The 25,919-nt window shown below is 36.2% G+C and overlaps 1 protein-coding gene across 1 annotated transcript in view; it reads left to right on the plus strand.

Moving 5' to 3' along the window:
- Window positions 1-25,919, plus strand: part of SUGCT (succinyl-CoA:glutarate-CoA transferase) — a 318,738-nt gene that overhangs the window by 66,181 nt on the left and 226,638 nt on the right. The window lies entirely within an intron of this gene.

Raw genomic sequence — 25,919 nt, forward strand, 5'->3', positions numbered from 1 at the left:
CTAGCTAGGCAGAGCCTGGATTTCTTAATTTTTTTTTTGTCTGGAGTCCTTTAAATGCTGCGAGGAACACTTCCCAGCATTTATCAGGGAGAACTGCACCTAAACACCACCCAGTTTCTTTACCATCTCCTTTCTTTTTAGAGAAAGTGAGGGAAACACAGTGTATTGTGTTCTTCCCAGTGGTGAAGATGGTGGTGATAGTAGCATTTGAAGATTTGCTGCTCGTGGCCATAAAAACTCTGAAGCAAAAATCTTACATTATTACACAGAACACTGTCACTGGATAGTGTCACAGCCAGGCCTCCTTAGGTATAAACTAAAATCAACTAAAATCAGATGGTTTTGTAAGAGCTGCGTCTACTTGAGCTTGGAGACTTTTTCCAGTACATACCACTGTATAGTCAGCTGTCTTGTTATGAATTAGCTAGAATGAATCTTAGTATCTTAGACTGATGGGGAGATGTTGCAGCTCTTTCTGAAGGATGAAATTGGTCCTACAGTATTCTTGTCTCAGGTGTTCTGCAGCACAGCAATGACTGACATTGCGTAGCACTATGGTCGTGTTTCCTACAACCAGCTCTCCAATGTAACCAAGCATCCAACATCCTTCTCATATAAACTATAGTATCACCTGGGAAGGTTGGACCAGATGATCCTTGAGGTCCCTTCCAACCTATCATTCTATGATTCTGTGATCCACATTTTGCTCTGTTTCTGTGATGTGACCTTTTGGTGCAACCCTTATTGAACTTTGGTATGCTGGAAGTATAAAACACATCTGAAGTGTCTGAAGTTTGTATAAACAAAACCAAAAGCCTGACTAAACAAAGCATTTTATCTTCACTGTGATGCATTTGGCTTAATAATTGAAACTTGCATTCTCTTATGCCCTTTTGCCTTTGTTTGTCCACAGTCAAAATGAAAAGAAAAACTTACATTAAGTATCCTTTATTTTCTTTCATACACAGCTCTCCAGTTGTACAAAAATTCAAGGAGATTGTTTTAGCTGTCTTCTGGTTTAATTTGGAGTAGTCAACCTTTTTTTAATTTTTTTTTTACATTCCATCTAAACTGCAGTTCCTATTTCTCTGTATGCTGGTTTTGTAGTAGATATTAGAAATGTTACCTCAATATTATGAAGAGTTTTAATCTGTATTTTCTTGTTCATAAACCAGCAATTAGGGTGGTTTTCCTATGGGTGGAGTTGTGTGTGTATGGCTCATCTGTTAACATTCCATCAGCTAGCATGGTTATAATTCTGATTGTAACCATAAGTACATTATGCTTTCTAGAGCTTGTTTTTTGCTCTACTAATGGAAGCTATACTTAGACTGCAAAACTCTTCAGAAACTTGAATTAACCTTCCCCGTTGCTATTGTGCTGCTTTTATAGTTGCTTCCATCACTCATTTGTAATATAGCTTAGAACAGAACTCTGAAACCTTTCATCCCTCATTCTAGTTATTGAATACTATCTTTTGCTTACTAATTAATATGTGACTATCACTGATTATTACAAATACATGGATTTTTTAATTTTTTTTTTTGTTTCAAGATACTATGTGCAAGTGAACTATAATTTGTTCAAATAATAAAAATCACATTTCAGAAAACTGAATTTCTGTGTATTTCAGAAAAAGGATATAGTAGTGAACTGTTGGATTTATTTTTTTTTTAATGTCCTCAATTTTATTTCTTAATTTTCTACATTTTGAGTTTTCACACTGGTAGTAAATTAAAACTTTGAAGTGATATAGAGCCTGCGATCTTGCCGTAAAGTGTCGGACTATGTTAAATCAAGGAAGACTGGGTAAACATGAGAGATAATTTCATAGATATTAAAGGGCAAAAATCTGAATAATTTCCATCATCATTTGGTGTGACAGAAGTCTGATCAGAGTCATGCTGGAGTGCTGACCAAAATTAAATAAAAAATACATGTTGAAAAGATCTTAAATATGTACTTTAACAGTGCTTTTTAAAAATTACAGTTGTTACAATAGCTGTTCTAGTGTTGTTTAACACATTCACTTGTGTATAATGAATGATATTGCAGCTTTTATTTAGTTGAGCTTCAGCTGAATTCCATTTTTGTTCTGAATATTTTTGCAAATTGCTCTATTTTTTCTGTAAAGGGTCAAATTAAGCTTTGAGTATATCTCTTTAATTTCACTGAATTCCCTCTTCTTGGCTGAAAACGTAGCAGCATAATTTGTCTCTGAGTGTGCACTCTAGTTTGACCTTTCTTACTTTTTCTTGTTATTTCAAAATGTAAAAATTGAACATTATTGGGCAGCTGGGTTTCCTCTTTCATGAAACTACTGCATTGTGCAGCACCTTCTATTTCTGGCCGGAGCAGCAAGCTCTTAATAAAAGACATGTAAAGTTTGGTGTGCAAGACTTTCGTGGTCTTTTTAGGTTTTTTGCATTTCCTGATAATGTGCTGACTTTGTGTCATCATTGTTTGAAAAGTCTGAGTTTTCAGTTCTGTGTGCTCATCACCAGAACCCAAAGAAAAGCATTTCAACTTCTTTTGAGTGTACAGTATCTTTCAGGGTACATGTCAAACTGTCTGTAAATATTTGTCATATGTTTTCAATGGAGATGAACTTCGCAGTGTTGAAAGATGAAGAACTCTATTTCTAATCAGGCCAAATCAGAAATACTTTTTTTGAGTGCTTCATAAGAAATTCTCTATTTTGAGCATATCTGCTTTTTAATCAGAGCAATGTAGTTTGAATAGGTCACTCCTGTGACAGTGCATGTAATCAGATCCCAGTTTGCTTGGTTTCAAGTGTTAAAACACAAACCTTGAGTTCTGGGATGTATCTTAAGTGTAATTAGTGCAATTTTTAAAAACAAGTTTCTATAATGAGACACCTTGTTTAGCTACAGCTGCTCCATGATTTTCCAGAGGAAATCAGGGGCTTAAAAGCGTCCGGTTTACATAACTGTGCTGAAATGTAAAGTTCTATTACTGCTTTTCATTTAGGGTGATAAGGTCTTCCCTGATTCTTGTAGTTTCAGCAATCATGCTGTCTTGCCTGAATCACATGCCTGAATCACTTTTTTGTCTTCCATTTGGCACAATTGGAATGGATACCCATTCTCCTGAGAAAGACTACCACAACAATGTTTACAGGATGTTTCTTGTGCCAGCTAATCACCCTGCCATCAGGCACCCAGAGAGCTGGGCAGCACTTTCAGAGGCAAAGTTTCAGCAAAAGATTTGGGGCTGTATTCTCTTGGGCCATAGTGACAAAAGTCTCCTCAAAGACTGAGAAACCAAGCTCTTACAGATACCACCCCTTCCTCTCCCTGTCAATGTATATGATCTTATTTCTCTTCCAGATTTGGTCCTAGGACTCACAGTGTCTTCTCAAGTATACTTCAGTACAGTTTCAGAATATGCAAAGGGCACAACCATTCTGCACAGAAGTTGAAACCACAAGACAGGAAAGAAATTATTGTTTTGAGCAATAATATTTTGTGTTGTCTGACCTTTGCATTGTTACAACCCATCACACTCAATATTAATTTTTTTTTTTTAATGTTAGAACATAACTTGGATTCTTTAAGCATCAAATTTTTGTTGTCATAGGCATAAAATTTCTTTCAGATGGCAAAACTGTCTGTGTCAAAGGCTTTGCAGTTGAAATGTGTTACAAAAACCAAAGTATAAGCTCACAAGGAAGTGAAAGCCATGAGTTAGCAGGAAGATGAGTATAGTCATAGATATAAATATATTTTCATTGTTTATGGAATTTGTATCTCATACTTTTTGCTTGCAGAATTTCATGCTTTCCAGGGGTCTTCCAAAGTAAATACTGCTCATGTCACTCGTGTCCCATCACAGGAACAGATAATGCATTGAGTTGTTACTTACCTGATTCGTATGGCAGAGATGCCTTTCATACAAAGGCACAATGTGACCAACTTTTCTAACTCAGCTATGGAGAATCTCACAGAACTTTTAATTGCTACTTTTAAATTTTTTTTTAAATTATTTTTTTTCCTCCTTCCAATGGAGAGGGCAACAGAATAATGTCAATAATTCAGAAATTTCAAACTGCTTATTCCACAGAAGAACCTCATCTACTTGAGTTTCCTGGGTTATTTAGACTGCCTTGAGGGCCCCCTTTTCTATATTGTTCTGAGCAATGAAGTATCACTGCTTTTCATTTGACATGAAAATTAAATGTGTTCACAAATCAACTGAGTAGAAACTTTGTGTTCTTAAGCAGCAGCGAAGTGTGTTTTCTCACACATGGTTTCAGATTCCAGAGAACAGTCTGGCCACCCTCAAAATATATGTCTTGACTCATATGATGAATACCCAATCTTCCAGATACTTCAGTGGCCTAGTGTATCTCCTTGAACTACTTACCTACAGGTCTGTTTTTTTTTAAACTAGGTTCTTAATTTCTCTCTTTATCTTACAATGCTCAGGAAAGAGAGAAGCCAGAAAGGCCTGTGTCATCCTGGATTCTGTAAAACCAGCAAACAAAGATATCATTTGCAGGACTTTTTCTTTCTTTTTAAGCAAGATTCTAATTGTGGATTTCCTTACTATATTCTTCAGAAATGTCTTACTGTGGTATGACTAGAAGAACTACTGACTACGCAAATATTTTGGTGTTATTGTGATTAAAAGGGATCATAGATGGGGCTCTGCTTGGTAAGGAGTGCTAGAGTAGGGCTTCTGTTTCCTTGCCAATTTAGTCAAGGAAAAGTTATAGTAATCACCTGTGCGAATCTACATAGAAATCGGCCCATTTATGAGGAATGAATTCTAGTTATTCAAATGTGACAACATTATCTTGATAGCTTTCTGGTGATCATCCTGCAGTGAATTGTCAAGCCTCTTTCCCAAGCAGAGCAGCTGTCTGGAAACCAAATCAGTCAGTTTGCCTTAGGCAGTTTTAGGTTCATGCTCAGTATATAATGTGAGATGAAGTTATAACTTCATCCATATATATCCTATCCTGTCACAGAGACAACACTTCAAAGAAACTGCCCTTATATATGAGTAGACAGCTTCTTACCTGTGCACAGGAGCTTTTCAGCTGGAAATGAAATACATTTTTAGTTTGAAATGGGATACTTTTTTTTTTTTTCTGAAGGAAATCCTCCTGTACCTTTCTACTTTAAGCAATGCCTGCAGGACATTTTATTGTTGTATACTTTGACTTTGCAAAACATATATGGATAATCACAATTATTGTTATGGAATGATAGCTGCGAATTGAGACTATTGTTTTTTATGTCCTCCTGAGAAGTGTAATTGTGACTATTTTGTGTCCATCATAAAACATTCATATATGTGTACTTCTATGTGTTTGGACTTGTATATGCATTTATGCACATTTAAACTGGGTGTACATCAAGATTATTAGTCTGTCTCTTGTCCCTCATCATATGAGAAGAACTCTAATGAAACTAGGATTAGGACACAGAGGCAGCAATATTCAATGTCATTTAGTGAACATATTTGTATTTTTTGTATTCTAGTCATTGTTTCCTCTACATTTCTCCACTGCTGGTTTCAAGGATCTAGTTTGTAATATTTACAGCATCATGGTTGGCCTCCAAACAAGTTGCACAGTTACTGAACGTTACAGATTTGTATAGCCATGTCAAATTGTAATTCTTAAGGGCAACGCAACAGAGCCCTGATCAGTAGATTGCTCTTCAAATTAGAGCTGGTTTGAAAAGTATAGAAGCATGATCTGTGGGCTTGTAGAGGGGATATTGACTGCAAGTGGATCACTGCTTTCCTCTAATCTGCTTATCAAATTGTCACCGTTTGACTTGGGTTTGACAACAGAGTAAAATTTTAGTTTCCTTTTCTGGAAATATAATAGAATCATAGAATGCCAGGTTAAAAAGGACCTCAAGGATCATCTGGTCCAATCTTTCTAGGTAAAACTATATATGACATGCCTCAGCACCCTGTCAAGCTGAGACTTAAAACCGTTCCATGTGGAGGAATCTACCACTTCCCTTGGGAGAGTATTCCAATGTTTGATTTTGCTCGTAGTGAAAAATTTACCTATTGTGTCCAATCAGAACATCCCCAGGAGCCACCTGTGCTCATTACCCCTTGTCTTTTCCATGTGACTCCTTGTAAATAGGGAACCTCCATCTTCTTGGTAGTCACCCTTTAAGTACTGGAATATTGTAATACAGTCTCCCTGAAGCCTTCTTTTCTCAAAGCATAGAAGATGACCAGATTTTTCAAGCATATTTGCCCCTGGTAAACCCATGTTGGCTTTTTCCAATCACGTGCTTCAATTGACTTGTAACTGTCCCCAGGAGGATCTGCTGCATGACCTTTCCAGGGACTGAAGTGGGGCTAATGGGTCTGTAATTACCTGGGTCCTCCTTTGGACCCTTCTTATAGATGAAGGTGACATTAGCCTTCCTTCAGCCTTTAGGGATGTCTCCCAGTCTCCACAGCTTCTCAGAGATTATGGAGAGAGGGTTTGCAATGACATCAACCAGGTCTCTCAACACCCTTGAGTGGGTGGCATCTGGATCCATTGATTTTTATGGGTCAAGCTCCTCTAATAGTCAACACACCAACTCTTCCTTCACTGATGGTGGTTTGGTGTTCGTGTCAACCTGGACTTTTGTTCCTATGGCCTGGGACCCAACAGCACTGATAAAGACAGGTGAAGGGGGTGTTGAGGACCTCTGCCTTTTCACCATTGTTGGTGACTAGTTCATCTCTCCTGCTTAATACTGGGCCAATATTACCCCTCTGTTTCTGCTTGTTATTAACATATCTGAAGAACCCTTTCTTGAAGATTTTCACATCTTTAGCCAATGTCAGCTCGAGCTGAACTGTTGCTTTCCTAACTGCATTTCTGCATACCGTTGCATACCCTGCAATGCCCTTATAGTTTCCAACAGGTAATGTTCCACTTTTCCCCCTCTGGTACATTTCTCCTTTGGTTCTGAGCAGATCCAGAAGCTCACAGTTAAGCCGAGGGGGTCTCTTGCTCAGCCTACTTCCCTTGCCTTTAGAGGGAATGAACTGGTGTTCTTGAAAAACTCCCAGCATGCACTAGCCCCTTTACCCTCCATGGAAGCTTCTCATGGGATCTGAGCCCTGAGCAAGCTGAAGTCTGGTCTCCTAAAATCTAAAACCTTTGTCCTGGAATTAACCTTCATCGTGCTCAGCAGGATCCCAAACTCCACAATGCTGTGGTTGCTGCAGCCAAGTCTGTCACTAACTGAGATCTTCCAGAGCAGGTTTTCTTGGTTGGTGAGTAGTAAGTCCAGCTGTGCCCCATTCCTGGTTGGCACATTCATAGTTGCCTAGTTATGGGGTGCAGCCACTCAAAAGCTGAAACATGTTTAAACAGTCTGAAAGAGAACTCAGAAATCCCTGTGCAGCACTATCACTCCGTGACTCCTGCCTATACTGTATTGCCATCGTAGCTAGAAACCCTAATAAAACACCACAGTCCCTTGAAAAAGTTATTGTACAAGCAGGATAGATGAGTTTTTTCTGGTTATTAGTGGGGAATGAAACACAAAGGAAGTACTTTAAAGGATTAAGAACTTTGACTGTTTTCACTATCTTTTTAAATTTATATTTTCCTAAGAATTTGAGGATTTGATGATATATGGTGAATAATATTCACTCCTTGGGCACAGGAGAGATTAAGGTGTTTCCACGTGATTATATTAAGTTTATGAATAAAAATTAATAAATAAAAAATCCATGAGCGTTCTGACCATTGTTTAATTAATGTTCAGGTGCTTACTTTTACTATGTGAAGCTTGTGACAGTTTTGTTTGGAAAATGTTGATTGTTATGAAGGGATATGTCCACTAGATGTCATTCATGTAATCTAGTTTTGATTGTAGCATTTATTTCTAAGGACCTGGTAGGATGGCAGATAAAAGTTATCAGCATTATTAGCTGCTTTTGTATATGCGGTGCTTTTGAGTTTATATATGTGTGGAATGTTACAAAATAATGTTCTAGTTGTGTCTGTGATGGGTTTGACATACCAAGAATATCTGTCTTTACATGTTTTTGCCTGCAATTATATATAAGAGCACCCAGGTGAGCTGTATGGAGCCTCTAACTCTTCTGCAAGGAGAGATGTGAATATGGGACTTTATGCCCCAAAGAAAAGCAAAAGTATCCTGTGACTTATACAATTCCACATAAATATGTTCTTTTCTCAGCTCTTTACACCTCAGAGGGCAGTTATTTAGAAAAGTAAATATCTAATTAGGAAAGACGTCATAAATTTAATAAACTTAACAGAAATGGATTTATATACTCACAGATCTTAGCTGTAGGACTTTGCTTACAGTACTTGATTTCTGTCACTGTATTAAAATCTGAGACGTTTCAGATGGAATCACTTAAATCAAGCTTAAATGAAATACTCTGTGTGGACAAATCAAAGATGCACCTGACCAGTCAGGCAGGTTGGTAGGATCTGCACAGTTATTAGCAAAGAGTATTTGCACCCCTGCTTCCCTCCCCCTCTCTTTGTAGTATGACATGTGTTACTAATTGCTAGACAGCTCTGGGAAGCTGTATCTCTTCTCTCATTGAAGAGCAACTGCTGCAGCATTGGCCTGTTCTCTTTCCCACTTTCAACTCGGAGTAGCTACAGCAAAACTGGAAGCTGGAGAGCACAGCTTCCTTCAACCTCCCTCTCCCCTTCCATATGGAATAAAGAATTTCTCTGCCCTGTGTAGTCAGCCAGAGGCAGGATGGGGAAGTGATAATCCTCTTGGAATGAGCACTTGCATGAAAAATGATAAATGCTGCATTACATGGGGATTAACACTTGCTTATGAACTTGCTTTTAATGGAGTGATGCTTCTCTTTCAGCAATGTGAAGGTTCACTATACTTGTAGACCTGATTAAGAACCTTTACCACTGTTCAGCCAAAAGGGAACCATCTGCCATCAAAAACATATTGGTGTTCAAAACTGCTTCAGTCTTTTGCATATTGCCCTCAAGAATGTAAGCCACTTACCTGTGCATAGTGTTTGCTTCCCTAGAAAAATAGTTGTGCCTCAAATCTCATTGGAATTTTCTTTCTTATCTCATAATGAGAACTGCATTTCCACTAATATTTAATGCATCTGTTTGAGGTCTGTGCTTTCTCACCGTGGAACTGAAACATGACTATCCAGAGATAGTTTAATGAATGGAGTTGCTATGCAAATCACTCTGTTCTCATTTTTTTAATGGGACAGCTTATGATATCCTGGACAGATGTTAACAGAGTGGACAATCTGTGAGTGGAGTTTATTGAGCTTGTTTGACATCTCTAGATGTATTTGGTATTGAGCACTAATTTGTAAAGATACAGTATAGAACTCAGTTGCAGCTTTGCAGGATGACCCTTTATTTTCACAGTGAGCTGATTTATCATGCAAATTTGGTCATTAAGTTAATTTCCAAGCACTGATGTATACTAATATATTTGGCATAGGCTGTATTGTTTCCTGCAAAAATATTCTGTTACTGCTACAATAAGCTTAGCTCCACTGGAATAACAGCTGTGGTCCTACTGTACCCAGTCAGCTTTTGGGAGTTTAATTGGAAGGATAGTATTTTTGAGAGAGCTTCTGTTCCATTTTCAAAAGTGGCATATGCACTTTAGAAGTCTCAGTCCTGCTGCCTTATTAAGCATTTGAGTTTTAAATGCTAAATCTAGGTGTGAAAATAAGCTTTAATTTGCAGTACTTTTTAACACAGTTTCTCCTGCTACATTCAGAGACAGTGTTGTATGATGCTAAACCAGGAATTTTTACCAATACTCTCACTAATAAAACTTAATGGTAAAAAGACTGATAAACTGTAATATAAAGCTTTGTCTATTATTAAACCCCTATTATTTCAATTTTTTAATTATTTGCTTAGTTTTTAAGATATGCATGACTTTTGATACAATATTTTAATTCCAATTGTATTCATAGTAGTAAGGTTGAAGGTGAGACAAATTTTTAAAAAGTAGTTCTCTCTTTTTGACAAAACCATACTTCCTGACCATCACCTAAACCACACAATATATGCTGACTGGAATTTTCTCTTATAATACAAACTTAGCTAGAGAAATTGATCTTATATCTGTATCCCAAGTCAGATCTCAACCAGTTTTACCTAGTCTACACCCTCACCTTTGTTCCCTTATATCTAGGATACTTTTGACAAATGACTTTTGTCCCAGTTTCTTTTCACCAGAAGTTTTGCTACAGTCTTGCTTAGGAAAAGAAGTAGTTCCATTTTCAATAAGGAAGATAGAGCCTGGATTTAGGAAAAGATTTTTGGGTGCATAGTTAGTGATGCATTATGGCAGTTGATTGCCATATTGCCTATAGGAATGTAGGTCTCATCTAAAGCATTCCCTTCCCTGGTTTGTGTGAGGCCAGCTCATTCCTGTGTTTCTCAAGGTTGTATTTTTAAAGCTCTTGCATTTTTTATTTTTCTCTGTGATGTGATTTCCAATTTGTTCGCCTCTTCAAGTGGTGTGTCCAGATCTGATGAGTGCTTTAGGTGAGTTCTTCACATTTGAGTATCATGAGGAGCTTTCATATGCTGTTAAGAATTATATATATAAAATACAGGTAGGTCTCATCTAAAGCATTCCCTTCCCTGGTTTGTGTGAGGCCAGCTCATTCCTGTGTTTCTCAAGGTTGTATTTTTAAAGCTCTTGCATTTTTTATTTTTCTCTGTGATGTGATTTCCAATTTGTTCGCCTCTTCAAGTGGTGTGTCCAGATCTGATGAGTGCTTTAGGTGAGTTCTTCACATTTGAGTATCATGAGGAGCTTTCATATGCTGTTAAGACACCTGTGAATAGTTTGCTTTAATTTTTTGGTGGCATCACAATGCTGTTTCTCCTTCTCAGGTGTTCAGCTGCCAGGGTAGGAGTACAGCATATACCTCTATGCCTAAAATTTGCAGGTTACTTACCACCTACAACCTTCAGTTTGAATAATTATTACAGTTATTTGAGTTCCTTTTTTTGTGTTCTATGACTATTGGTTTGTTTCACCATGGATAATTTTACAGAGTAGTTTCACTGATGACTCCCAATCCAGTGAAACCTGCAGAGTCAGGTCAATCAATGTTGAATGACCTCTGAATCTAACATAGCGGCAGCCAAAGCAATTGTCTGACTCTGATCTTTGTTTATATCAGCTACAGCAAGTTTAGGGACCTCAAATTTTGAATAAGTATGCCCAAGTATGGGTTTTATATCACTAGTAATCTTTCTTTTTCTTGGTGTTTCTTGGCAGATGAAGCCCGAGATTCAAAAACTTGTCTTGTAAGGATGTGGAAGACTCAGATTTTATTTCATATGTTGTATTTTCTATATTTTAGAAAAGCTACCAGAGTAAAGAGTAGAAGTTAACTTATCTTAGTAGAAAGGCTATTCTTTGCTAGATAAAAATAAAAAACAAACAAACACAAGGATAACCTGTAATTTGCTAATTTGTTAATAATAATTGTGATTTTGCATTGGAACCAATCCATTGTCTCATGAAATGGCCATAATAATGACCATATAGTAAGTTGATGTGACTTCAAGCAGAGAAGCCTTAGTTGAATCTATATAACATAGTTAAAACTTAACATAAAACCAAGGAATATAAAGTATTGTAAATACCAGTGTTAGTCTGGATGATAATGTCTCTTCTAAACAAAGACAGTTTTTTGATCTTGTCAAACTTATCCTTTGTATATGTGGTTATGATAGTGGCTAGAGAGTTTTGACCATGAATAATAGTTATAACAATGCAATAAAGCCTTTTGTAGTACACACAAGTTATTAACTTAGCTCATTGGGGCAGGGACTGCATTTTAATTTGGCCTGAGGCTTAGAACAATGGGCCCTGAGTCCTATTTTAGTGCTTCCACAAAACCACAAATAATTTCTTCCTCCTTTGTGTACAAGCTTACAGTATTTTATTTTATTTTGAGGGTTTTAAATATAGAAGAGAGTTTGGAGGGTAAATGAGAAGTAAAAATGACCATCACATGACTGTTAGAATAATGAAAGAATCTGAGATTTGTTTAAGACTTATGGTGTTTACTGACATATTTAGTCTGTGAATGATGAGAAGAGCCTTGGGCAGGAACAGAGTTCCATGTATTAAGAATCTGATCAGGTAGCTCATTTAAGAGAATGTTATTAGAGATACCTTTTAGCACTCATGCATAATTATGCTATCTTTTCACTCTTACCTTTTCAAACTCCTCAGAGATTCTGAAGTAATTTTATTTCCTGCCATTTAACAGTTTTAAGTAATAATGATAAGGAGAAAACAGTTAAATAATTTATTTTCTAAAACATCAGGTGCTGAAAGCAGCTGAGAGCATCGGTGTTTTTTATAGTAGTGGTTTCCTGTTCATCCTGTGTAAACTTCTTTGTCAGATTTAAAAAGATAATATAACTTATTTGTGATCAAGAAATTAGAATGAAGCTTAGAAAAGTAGTTCTACATTTGCTTGCAAAATAGCTATATTATTTCTGGTTTGGATACTTGTTACAACTTCATTTAATGTGATGCTGCTTTTTGGGTGAGTGCTCCCAATCAATGTTTAATAGAAGGTAGAGAAGTTTCTTGAAATCATCAGTTGTAGCAAGTAACAGAGTGGTGGTTCCTTCCGGAATTTCTGCTGCTGGGTTTTCTATCACATTTCTGTCTATGTTTTGAGATTTTACTCCTCCTATTGTGATTAGAGTAGGCCACTTTTGTGTGCCTCTGCTCTGTCTGTAAAAGAGCTGACCTCTACCTTCTACTTTTCTCCTGTTTGCTCTCGATTTAAATAGCCAGCTGTTCAAAGAGATTATTGCCACCTTTCAGGGTAAGACTGTGTGGCACTGCACTGAGCAGTGTAATAGTAAGTGAGCTAGTTTCAATGCTGCATGCAGGGAGCCATCATAGAAAAACAGTCTTGGATGTGTCTATCCCTTCTTCATGTAAGATCAGCTTTAGCAGTATTGCTCACCACAGATATTTGCCCGGCCTGTTCTGGGACTCCACAACCCCCCAGGCAGTTAATTTTAGTGCCACACTATTCATTATCTCTATGGCACACAAGACAAGAAGTGCTTAAATCACAGCTAGGAAGAGTCAGATCAGACATTAAGAAAAGATTTCTGACAGAGAAGCTGGATTCCTTCCTTTTTGCTGTTGTCTTTAATGACCTTATGGACTGGTATGTCTCAGTCTAGGCTAGACATTCCTAGTTTGCTTAGTCTTTGTCCTGAGGTCATGCTTTCCAGAACTTACTGCTATCCTCTCTACTTTTTGGAATGCGTTGTTCTTGTGATGTTCAGAACCAAACGCAATACATTACTCCAGCTCCAGTTTCATCATCTTGAAGTACAACTAAAAGATTATTTAATTAATCTTGGTGGTTCTGCTGATGTTCTGAAATGTGTTACCCTGCTGTTGCAAAGGAGCCTTTGTTTAATTCATGTTCAGTTTGTGGAGCATGTGGATTCTTGATCCCTTTATTTTGTATGTGAATTGTTTATGTGAGTGAATTACTCATGCCTAATTGCAGAACCTCCCTGTTAATTTTCTTTGAATTTCACCCTCCTAAATCCAGACTTCATCTCCCAGAGAGTTGCAAACATCCTCGGTTCTATCCAGTCTGTCCAGTACTTACAATTATTTTCATTTTGTGGCATCTTGAAGCTTGATGTACATACTTTCTTTTCTCAGTAGCTGGATTATTAATGACAATATTGAAATGATCAGTGAACAACTGATAGTATTTTTTCATGTTGACAAATATTCCTTTGAGGGATATCCAACCAGTTGGTAACTCTGTTTCTCATATGGCCTTGTTTAGGTTGGTACTGTCCTTCACTGTAGTCTGGTGAGCAAAGATAGACATCTAAGGCAATTTATTTCTACTTTGCAAGTCAATATTGGCTTCTACCTATTCTCTTCTGGTTGTTTTGAGGGAGATGTATGTGTGTCTTTCTTGGAGATAAGTGCTGACATACAATTTGCCTCATTTTATTCTATTTTTAATCCAGTCACTGTGCTTGCACATTCCTAAGATATACTATTCCCAGGCTGCTAGTTTGCAGCCTTCTCAGACTCTTCTGCAAGGATTCTAAAAGAAATCTAGGCAGGCCATGACACTTGAAAACACAGAGTTTTAGAAGAACACTCTCATCACAGCTTTTTCATCATCTAGGCCAAATTTCACCTGTTTATTGTCCTGTTGGTGTGCTCCTGTGTGCTAATGAATGAACTGAGTATATGTTTGTGTAGTGCATGATAATGATGATAGTGATGTATTATTTTAATGAAAACAATAAGCAATTATAATAGCAACAGAGTGCTTACTGTGAACACAACAGAGATGGGATGTGAATGTTGATAAGAATCAAGAGGGTCATGACTTAGTTTCAGATTACATTGATTATTGTTCTGAGCATCTTCAGAAGATTTAATCACTCAAATCCAATTGAATAATTTAAAACTAGAAGTTAAGTGTGACTTCAAGGACATATAAAACCTGTTGATTGACTTCTGTGCTAGAGTTTATGAATTTCACCTGGAAAATGTTAATACTCTCTTGAGGAATGAGCTAGTTCCAGGTTTTACATAAAATACTGATCAGTCACATGATGAATTTAAGCAAGGAGACCCTGGGTAGGTTCAGCATGTTTACTGTGAAATAGAACTTAGTGGAAACAAGGTTCTGATATTTAAATATTGACAGATGTACCAATTATGTTCTTGCCTCGTATTAAATCAGTGTACCAGGTCCTGAAAATCATGAGTGGCATAGTAATAATAATGCTTATAATATTAATTAAAAAATTATGTCTTCTGTATCCATTTACCAGTCTTCTGATTCTCCCCCACCTCATTTTTTCCCCCCCCTCTATTATGAGTTCCAAAATTTGCTTTGATGGAAAAAGAGGGAAGACAGCTGACTCCTTCACATAATCACCCAAGCTGACTTGGCAGCATGCTAGGCTTTGTGTTTTTCTGGCCACCATTTTAATAAAAACCTACTCAGTTATTTGTTTGTTGCATCTTTGATTTCAGCTCCTTGAGGGAATCAAGACCCTGTTCTTGATTTAATGAGACTTTACTATCCGGATGTGAATGGTATTTTTTCAGTAATGTATATTAGATTCACCAGACTCATCAGTAACATATCAACTCATCAGGACTTGGAAGGAAAGGCAGCTTCTCCCTGAGGCTCCAAAAACCCTGAAAGAGAAAAATACTGTTAGTTTTTGGTTTAGAGCATGTTAGGGCTTTCAAGCCAACCTTGCAATTTTTGGGAGATCTGAGTGATTTTGAGTGTGTGGCTTGGCATGGTGTAATAATTTAGTGTACCATCTGCTGTAATTCCAGCAAGAGATGCTTGAAGGCCCTACCCTACAAACATTTGATAACCCTGCTTCCAAGTTCTGCACTCATGCCTTCTGGTGGATAAGAAGGTTTTTAACGTGTCCAGAAGGCCAGTAGGGACAAACCTCATACCCGCTATATTTAGTACGCTATTCAAATCCATTGTAGTTGTTGTTTTGATGCCACACTCCGAGAATGTCTTAAAAGATATGTAAAAGCATTGTAATGAGAATTAGGAATTCCACAGACTCAGTGTCTCCTGAACCATTATGAAAGTGGCTGCAGTGGAACTGGCAACAGTTTGTGATTGAGTAATGGTTTGATGGTAGTTTCAGCTCAGGCAGGGAAGATGCTGTGTTTGCCACATGTGAATTAATATGGTGCTGCTTTTTACTGTTGAGGGATTAGCACTTCTTTCTTTTTCTTTTCTTTTTTTTTTTTTTTTCTTTTTTTTTTTTTTTTCTTTTTTTTTTTTTTTTCTTTTTTTTTTTTTTTTCTTTTTTTTTTTTTTTTCTTTTTTTTTTTTTTTTCTTTTTTTTTTTTTTTTCTTTTTTTTTTTTTTTTCTTTTTTTTTTTTTTTTCTTTTTTTTTTTTTTTTCTTTTTTTTTTTTTTTTCTTTTTTTTTTTTTTTTCTTTTTTTTTTTTTTTTCTTTTTTTTTTTTTTTTCTTTTTTTTTTTTTTTTCTTTTTTTTTTTTTTTTCTTTTTTTTTTTTTTTTCTTTTTTTTTTTTTTTTCTTTTTTTTTTTTTTTTCTTTTTTTTTTTTTTTTCTTAAGAATATTTGAAGTAGAAAAGACTAGGAGAATAGATGAACCCATATTGCAGACAGCTGCTTTTCTGAGTTGATCAGCTAAAAATCTGCTATAGCTGGGAAGCATCAAATCTGAAACTATAACACTGCCAGTGCCTGTGATAGAACTTTAAAAATACCTGATAAGTGCTCAGCCCTTCAAACAAGTAACTGCAAAAAGAATAGGAGGCAAGAATATCTGCATGCTATTTGGATTGAGCTTTCCTGCTCAACAGTAATTTGTATTGTATCCATTTTTTCCAGTCTAATCCTGTGTGCGTAACTTATGAATATCAACCACCAATGGAAAACAAAGTTTGAAAAGTGTATTAAAGAAAAAACGTTGCTGGAATTGTAATGCTAGAAGTTAAGAGTTTGTTTTTCATCATTCTACTTCTCTTTTTTCCTGATGTGTGTGCTAAAATCTAAGAAGAAACTCGGAGGCAAACAATGCATTTTTCATTTAGTTCTGTGACATCCATGAGGCCAGTAGTTGATCTTCACTTACAGAACGTATCTTACTGCAAATGCAAGTTAAGCATTAAAGGTAGTGGCTGGATTGTAAAAGCCTCTTTTCAGTATGTAGAAAATACACTTTAAAAGAAATCAAATTCTTTGTCATTGTTCATGAAACTACATGTAACTGAATGTATCAATTGTCATCATGCTGCATTGAGGTGTAAGTAAGAGAAACATTCTGAGGCCAATATTGCGCTTTCAGATTAGTTCATCAATGTGATTAAGAATACCAAGTTCCTAGAATGAGAAGTAATATATGGATTGCATCATCGTGCTGAGTTCTCTTGGAAATGAAGTGTGTGGAGAAGCAACCATAAAAATATGCCTAGCTTGTGCACACTGAGGCTACAGTGATCAGAAAAGGGATTTGGAATACTGTGTGGCTATAATGTATTGTTTGACATCCAGTGCCTGCTCCTGCGTAATTTACTTGCCTCTTTTGGTCACCTGACTGAAGACATTAAGTGGGCCACAGGGTAAGCCAGGAAATTCAGCTCTCTGCTTTCCAAGTCCAAAGCTCAGTTGTTTCCCCTTTGCCCTTCCCCCTCCCTCTTTCTTCACAGCTGGTCAGCACATGCACAGTAATTGCTTAGGCCAGGTAGGGCAGATACGGAAAGATACATGTGCAGCACATGCAAATCTGCACTAAATTTCTGGAATGCAGCAACAGGGTGAAGTTAATGTAAAGCAAGATTTCTTTTATGTTTAAAGTTTCTAAAACTAATAAAACAAAAAGAGACAACAAATTCACTTTATAGCCTTTCCTTTTCTCTACTACTACTAACTGAGCGGGTTTGGGATTTTGCCAAAATATTACACATTGCTCAAGAAGATTACAAAGAAATCCCAGACATGCACTAGAGAGCTATTAAATTTAACATTTCTAAAAGATATTTGCAACAGCTAAATACTTGTTAGAGCATTGTTTTCCCCAACTTTCAAAAGTTACCACAACTCAGTCACAGATAAGAACTTCCAGCTCTTTAATTGATATATAAATTGAGTTTAAAACCAAATTCACTACATTTCCGGTGGTAAAGGAAACAGAGACTCTTCAGTTTGGTTTCTCCCTAATTTGAAAATCATGTTCTCAGGAAATCCTGCATAATTATTTTACGTAAACAGGAAAAGTAATTATTTGCTTGGGGCTCTGTTTGTATGGATGTGGGGGTGTGCAGAGGTAGTGTAGATTCCTAGAACTCAATGTGTGAACAAAAATATTTTAGAATAAAGCAAAGCACATTCCAAATAAGGTAATTTTCTGTCTGGGCATTCACGGGCTAATAGGAGGGGTTTTAAATGGCTTGATTTTTTCAATTGTGTGTTCTTACCATTTCTCTGAATTTCTTTAATGAGAGCAAGAAAAGATTATAAATTTGTAGCGAGGGTGGCTTTCTATTCTTTTCCAGGTGCCTCTTGCCTTGTCTGTAACGTTGCTCTTTCTCATCTGGAAATGAAAAAAGTGTATAAAGCTATTGTAAAAATTCTGCAGGATCTCAACCCTCACATCCTTCTCTTCTCTCACCCCCTCAAGGCCCTAAATTTACTTTTGCCATTTGTAATAGTTCAGTTAAAGGTTGAACTTCCCCTTCTGCTCCTTGTGAGCTTTTCTGATTTCACTTACTGTTTGAACAAGATATATTGGACTTTGTTTTCTCTAGAGTTAGTATGAACTCTTCACTTCTTCACACTGTTGATTTTGTTTTCAGTTGGAAAATGGCGCTACACATTTTGAGTATAAATTGTACAGTAAGTAGGCTGGTATTTTTTTGTGGGGGTGGAAACAATCTGTAGAGTTATTGAAGGAGTTGAACCATGTTTAGTTATAAGACTCTTGAAACAAAAACCCAGAGATTTTTGAGGAACTATTTGTGGATTATTTTTTTAAACCAGGATGTGATTCAGACTATTATTTAACAAGAGGACTCAACAACCTCACCAAATGCAGAGAAGAATTAAGTACAGGAGCAGGTGCATGCTTACTTTATTTGGATTTGTTTGTGGCATTTTCTTAAAAGTTTAAAGTTCAGTATATCACTCTAACAAACTGTGGTCATGAACGGTCGTAGCTTCAGGGGAAAATTGGAAGCAGTGATTGTCTTAGCAGAAATTTTAACACTGAAGTTGCTCAGGGAGCATAGTTTAAAGTGGAAAATCAGGTTAGTTTCCTCCTGTTTTCTCAAGGGAAAACAGTGAGTCAATATTTTAACAATGAAATTATAGGTATTTCTTTGTAGATTTTTAATCCAGGGGAACAGATTTATTCAGTAATCAGTCTAAAAGGCATTTGAAGAATGTTAACCTAAAATGGTAATTACTAAGTGACTGTGTGTTGCAGTGAGAAATACTTTGTGTGTTACATAGCTACATGAAGGAGAACTTGCAGTGGAAAGGTATTCTCAGGAGCAGGGTGTATGGTTTGAAATGGTGAAGTCATACTTTTGTTAGATTAATAATATATTTACCTCTTTTAGGTAATCTCAGAGAGGTAAGCAGGTTAAGCTACTACAGAAAATTCCTCCCATTCTCCTTTTTTTCCTCTTGTATTCATTTTATAAGTATATATACTTGAAAACTTCCATTGCACATTCCCATTTCTCTTATGGGATTCCAGAGTGGGGCTTAAACTCTGAGTGTGAATTCTAAGGACACTAATTTGGAGGAAGTAATAGTCATTCCTTGCCATGTCAGGTTAACATTTTTTTTTCCCTTTCAAACAACTTTTTCCATGCTTCGTACTGTGATTTTTGTAGGTATTGCTATTATTTTTTAAGTCAATGGTTACTTTGGTGGATAATGTTGGTGGGAGAAGGATGCACGGTTTATAAAAAACCATAAATTTTATTCAGAACCTAGAATTATAAATGTAGATCTTTCGACCTTCTGGGTATATTTTACTAGTCTATACCTAGTTTGTCTTTTATATAAGGAAATGTTAGGACTCACAGGGAAAAAAGGATATGTCCAAATAATTTCTTATGAAGAGATGAGAAGACATTACATTCTTTTAATCAAAACTTCAGCTGAGAGAAGAAATTTGTAGGCTAGCATTGCTGTGTGTGTTTGTAGCTTGCTGGTGTGAGTCTGGCATAGGTGTTATTTAAGGATGTTTTCAAGAAAAAAAGGACTAGAATTGCACAAGCTATTCCGAGTTGATGCTTTTTTAATTTATTCTTTGTGGGCATTTAAAAAAAACCCCAAACACCAACCATACCTATGCAGTTCTTTCTCTAAAAGTATTGCTCTACCAGCAAAATCCGTTCTTGGCAAATTCTTGAATACTTACTTATGGGATGGGAAAACAAATCATGCTTGGGTCAACTTTTTGGCTACTGATAATTGTCTCTTCCTTATGCAGATTATTTAAGTCATAGCCGTAGAACAGGAGCCATTTTCTGTCTTAGACTTAGATGAGGCAGGAAGACTGTCAACGGTGATGTTATAAATTGTTTAGAGTTGCTGTGATTTTAATAGTATGTTTATAAATGTCTTAATAGATCTAAGGAACATACTTTACAAGGATTTAATTCTGTTTATAGATAAAGATATTTCTTTTTTATATTCCTTCCCCTTCCCTTTTATTTCTTAGCCTATTTTTTAGGAGCCATTAAGAAATAACAACTTTTAGCAGCTATTGCCAAGTACATGGTTTCTTCCAAACAAGGGAAAACTGATAGCTTGTGAGAAGTAACAGTTCAATCCACTTCTCAACATTTGATGTAAATCTTCCTGTAGACTTCACAGGGTGCTTCAGTAAGCCCAGGACCCTGATTCTTGCAATTACTGCTGAGCTTCCTATCTTGGAAAACTCTTCTGAAAGGAAGCTTCTTTTTATACTCATTCCATTCATCATCATGCTCTTTCAATTTATGACTCTGCCCAATAAATTCAGTATCAGCTACTTGAAGTAGCAAGTCTCCTATGTCTTTTCCAAGTTTTACACTTCATAATTCTGCAAAGTTTTTCTGTAAACAAATGGAAGAGAAACCAAGCCCTCACATTTATTTTATACTTACATTGCAATTTTCTTTATGGTATCTGCTTTGATGAACTCCTTGCCTGGAACTGTGGGTGGAAAAGCAAACCTGAAAGAAGGGGAAAAAATATATTAAAAAAGGTTAAATAAAATTAACTTCTGCAGTGATAAAAGCTTTATGGCATCACATTTTCACTGGCAAAACTCTGGCTTTTTACTTGCAGCAAAATTGGCAGAAACAACTGCAGGCAATTATAGGCTTCAATTCATCAAGGTACTTAAGCATATGTCTAACTTTAATTGAGTGAGTAGTCATTTGACTTCAGGGGATTATTCACATTCTTAAAATTATACATGTGCTTAAGTAACTTGGTGAATCAAAGCAATGGTGACTATTTTAATAGAATAGTGGAGACAGAATAGGCAAATGTGACCTGCACTGTGGGTGTTCTTTGATTGCTCTGGTTTTTAAAGAATAGTTTTTAGTGGATGTATTTTATATTTCTTAATAAAATATCAAGGCTTAGTTAACTATATAGTTTTGTGTTCATTTTCTATGGACACTACTTCTTCTATACCCGAACAGTCTCTTAATAAACATGGATAGAACCTGTGGAGGGCTGTTATGACAGCTGTCATGCAGGTTAAATGTATTTAATAAATCATTGTTTTATTTTACATGGCAGCAGCCCAGGGGCAGGAGTACTGTACATTTCCTGACAACTGTTGTTTGTTAAATTTGCTAATTTGATTTACAGGCATGGTACATACCATAACCAGTTTGCATCAACAGAGTGACAGATTTTTATTCTGTAGAGTTTTCTTAGCTATATATACTTGTAAGAGATTTTATGTTTTAAAGATACATTGCATTAGATAATTCTGCCTCAGACTCTCCTTCAAATGTTCTGTGTGAAGGCTTAACAATCAGTGTGATACAGATTTGTTTTGGAGGTGCAGTGTATTCTGAAGAGTAAATGTTAACCAGAAAGAAACACAGGAACATGCAGTGGAGAGTAGCTAAGAATTGCTGGCTCAGTTTACTTGTGATTCAAAAGTGGAACATAATTTGAGGCAAGGGTTTGCAGTAGGGACATTTATGTATCTTGAAAACCTAGGCTTTCATCTTGATGTATAAGAAGGATTTGTTTTGGTTCAGCCAAGTTATTTTATATCAAAGTAAAAGAATGGATGAAAGATAAAACTAAATTGAACGACTCTCATAATCACTGATGCTGTGCAAATAGAACCACCTTTTGTCCTACAGAAAGGAGCAGGTACTCCTATGCCTAGTCAAAATAGAGGTGTTTTTATAGCTTTGGACAGATTAGCCCTTTTTTCATTCAAATTGTACTTACTCTTTTGTTTCTTCTTTCAGTACACTCTGACTCTTTCTCAATGAAATTGCAATCACCTGGAATTACTACAGTATGTCAGAAGTAATCATTTAAGCTATATTTATTTTACTACTTTAGGAACTGCATTGCAGGCTAGTGCTAGGAAATGTACTTTTTGTTACGGGATTCTAACATTTGGACTTCCAAGTCTGTTCCTTTTTCTCCTCCCTTCAGACTGAAATACCTTCTTAGACACTTGAGTAAGTTGATCCTTTTATCATTATGGATAATGTTTAAAAGGAGAAATTGTATTGCTGTGATTTGCCAGGTTTTAACAACAGCCTGCAAAAAGTCTAGGTAATTTTAAAAGCCCAAAAAAAGTGTAGTTAGGATTCTGTGCACTGTTTTGAGAACTTGCCATAGTAGGATCAATTAAAGCTACACAGAGCAGGCTTAGGAAACAATAATGAAGGCGGGCAATGTGAAAGGAATTTTTTTGTTATGCTTAAAACGTAAGTAGAAAGCAAGAAATATCTGTAAGTGGAAGTGAGTATATCCAGTTTGTCACCTGACCTCTGGTGAGGTCATAAAACTGAAGAATTTGGCACTTCCATTTCTGTTTATTGGATAATGGGAACATACAGCTAGTTGTGTTTTTTTCTATTAATGAAAGGAATGTGACCCAGGTGTACAGGAAGGAGGAAATGAATAGACAAGGGATGAGGTTTACGTATCTGGTCTAGATAATGTATGATAACTCTTATTACATCAGTTCTTCTCAGTTATGAAACCTTACTGCCTTCTGCACAGCCAAAAAAATAACTGGAGAGAATGCTATGGAGGTCCACAATGGACATATAATTAAGCAGCTGTGTTTTCTGTGTGAAACAAAAACCAAACAAACAAAGCCACAATCAATATTATTGGTTACAACAGACTTAAAATATTTATGCTTTCTTAGGTACGGCCAAAATATTTTCTCGGAAGCCTCTGCATAATTTGGAGAAATTGAAGTAATTGCTTGATTGGAAATTATTTTATTATCCCATTGACATACTAAGATATGATTAAGAGGTGGTTAGTGAGAGTTTGAAATTTAGCCTATTAGAATCTTGAAGCAGGTACGCAATTATAAAATACATTTAAAGCTCCTGATTGCGTGTGTGGATGAGACTTTTAAACCAGGAAAATGTCTTTTTCCCTTGCCCTACCATCTAATATCCTGTTCCATTTCAGATGAAGTGTTGCTATCTCTGCTTTTGAAGCTCTTTTGAGATGAATTTAGTAGAGTGGTAGTTATGTATTATATGCTGCTATACCACTCGTTTAACATGCTGAGGGATACTCTGCAAGACTGACACTGCCTTGTTAAAGGAACGAACTGTGAAATAAGGCTTGCAAGTTGCCCTTTGAAGGATACTGGTAAATCCATATTCTTACCTATTTATAGTGATGTATAAACCAGAAATCCATGTAGTGTAAAATCTGCTGGAAAGTGACTCGTAAGCTCCTTGAGGAGCAATGCAAAGTCAGGCTTGTTTTTCCTTGAATGGCAGTAATGTGAAAGTTGATGGAAATGGGTTTCTTCCTCATATTCATAATTCCAGAGCTGAAGCAGAGCAAGCCTAATTGGAACCAAATACTGAAATACAAGGAAAATGATAAAAAGTGTATGTGATAAACAGTTGTTACTTACTGAGCGAAGACTTAAAGGGAGCCAAACTTCTCTCCTGGAAGATATGAGCAAATAAATCACTTTTTCTGTTTTTGAGTGTGCTTTATAGCACACTTAAATTTTGGATATATGGAAAATGAAGAAAAGAAAAAAAAGGCAAATTTTAACAAGAGCTCAGTACACAGAATAAGAATTCCTTCAGTTCATGAAGTGTTTCTTGAATCCTTTATGTTTTTCCTGTGTGACTTTTGTTTTTAACTTTCAATTGTTCCTGCAGGTAGGAATGTAAATGATTCTGAATTACACTGTGTATCCCAGTGGGAAGAAAGCTGAAATTCTTCTGGGGCTATGAAAGTGCCACAAATACTCAAACTCTTCTTTTTTATTCCAGGAATCAAAAAATAGTGTATTAGGTAGACCCCTTTGAAAACAGGTGCTTCCTCAAGTTTTATTAACTATATATGTGAAAGTAAAAAGTGCGGTTGAAGTTGAGCAGTATCAGTAGATTCCAAACCATGAAAGATTTCTGAAGGAAAAGCTTGTTTCTGTGTGATGTAGAGTGTATATATACAATTTTTTTTTTTTTTAACTGGCAAAATGATGTGGCTCATTGACTAATGCCTTAAAGCATTCTAGCATATGCCAGCTGGAGCATTCCATGCTGTAAATCTGGGCTGCTTAGTCAGAGCTGTGTGTCAAGTACAGAATAATGTCTCCTCTAACTTCAGGTGTGGTCCTTATATTACATATTTAAGAGTTGTAGAAATTTCCCTGTCTAGGTGGAGCTGGGCCTCCAAGTCCTGATCCTATTTGATCTTCAGAGTAAGGTAACATAATGGTTTCAGACACTGAATTTCCATGGTGAAGTTGTTGATGGGCCAGATACTTTGTGGCATAGGATTATGTGGAACTGAAGCCGTGGCAGAAACAACTACTGCCCATTGAAATTGGAGTAGAAAATGGGAGGACACTGCCAAGGTGAAGAAAAATAAAGAACATAGTTGGAGAAAAACATAAAAGATGTTGGAATAATGTATTTGTACTCACTGGGCAATGTTGGACATCTTTATAGAGGAATAGCAAGTACATCTTTTCAGCAGTATTAGTTTCTTAATCTGCGTAAGCCTGCATTTGTTATTGACTTGTATAGCCTGGCTTAATTTCACTGAGAGTGCTTGAGGGGTAAATTAGCAAAACATATCACATTAAAAGTAGTTATATTCATTCACTTAGAAAGAAAAAAGAGTAGGGAAATTCAAAACTATTTTTGAGTAACAAGAACATTTTTCTAAAAAGTAAAACCATACGTCTTATTTTTGATGATTTTATAACTTAGAAAAGACTCTAATTTAAACCAAATTAAACTGAAAGAATGCTTGCAGACTAAAACTTCAGAAGGTGGGGCTTAAGCCCAGAGTGTGTTTATTTTAAATGGCTGAAGTACAGACTTCTGAAAAAGAGTTTTGAAGTAAGGTTATTGAAGTCCTTCAAGGCAGTGATAGGGGAGTTTTTTGTAAGATGTGGTATATGTTTGTGTGCATGGTTAAAAAAAAATGAGTCTTGTGTGGAGCTGACATCTTTTAAAAGTTAATTGAAAAACATATAATTTGTAAATTTCTGATTAATGATTTATAACATGTTTTAATTTAAAATCATTTCTCAAGTCCAATTTCTTTTTCTAGTAATAGTGATAAACAAAAGTGCTTTGGTGCTGGATTGTTTAGGTACTTCTTGGTCCTTAAGCCAGACTGTGTTGGTCCAAAGTAGTACAAACTTTTCTCAAAGTCCTTTACTTATTTTCTGGATATCTGGTTGGTGTTGTCAGTCCTGGCTTGTGCATGAATCTTTTATGACAATTTTCATATTCTTATGCTTACACTTGTGGTGTACTGCCTTAATATTTGTAAGTTTTAACACACAGGTAAGTTATCCATGTGTGCTTTTGCTAGGTTCATCAAAAGCTGATAAACTCGTGCTTTTTCTCCTGGTGGAATTAGTTTGTGCACTTAAATGAGCACTTCTAGGAGTGCTACTCTTAGTGAGAGTACATTCTCAAGAGCTACCAATTATTTTTTGGATGCCTCTGTTTCCTGTTTGGCCACTGTGATCCTGAAAATGAGTAGCTGAAAAAATTGTTTAGTTAATTAAAGTTTACATACAGAGAAAATGACTTCTCACCTCTTTTCCTAAGTCACTTGACATGTAAAAGGACATAAGGACTGTGTGTGTGTATTCCCTACA

This window comes from Chaetura pelagica, unplaced genomic scaffold (genome assembly GCF_000747805.2).
Source record: "Chaetura pelagica isolate M959 unplaced genomic scaffold, ChaPel_1.0 scaffold7, whole genome shotgun sequence".
NCBI lineage: Eukaryota > Metazoa > Chordata > Aves > Apodiformes > Apodidae > Chaetura > Chaetura pelagica.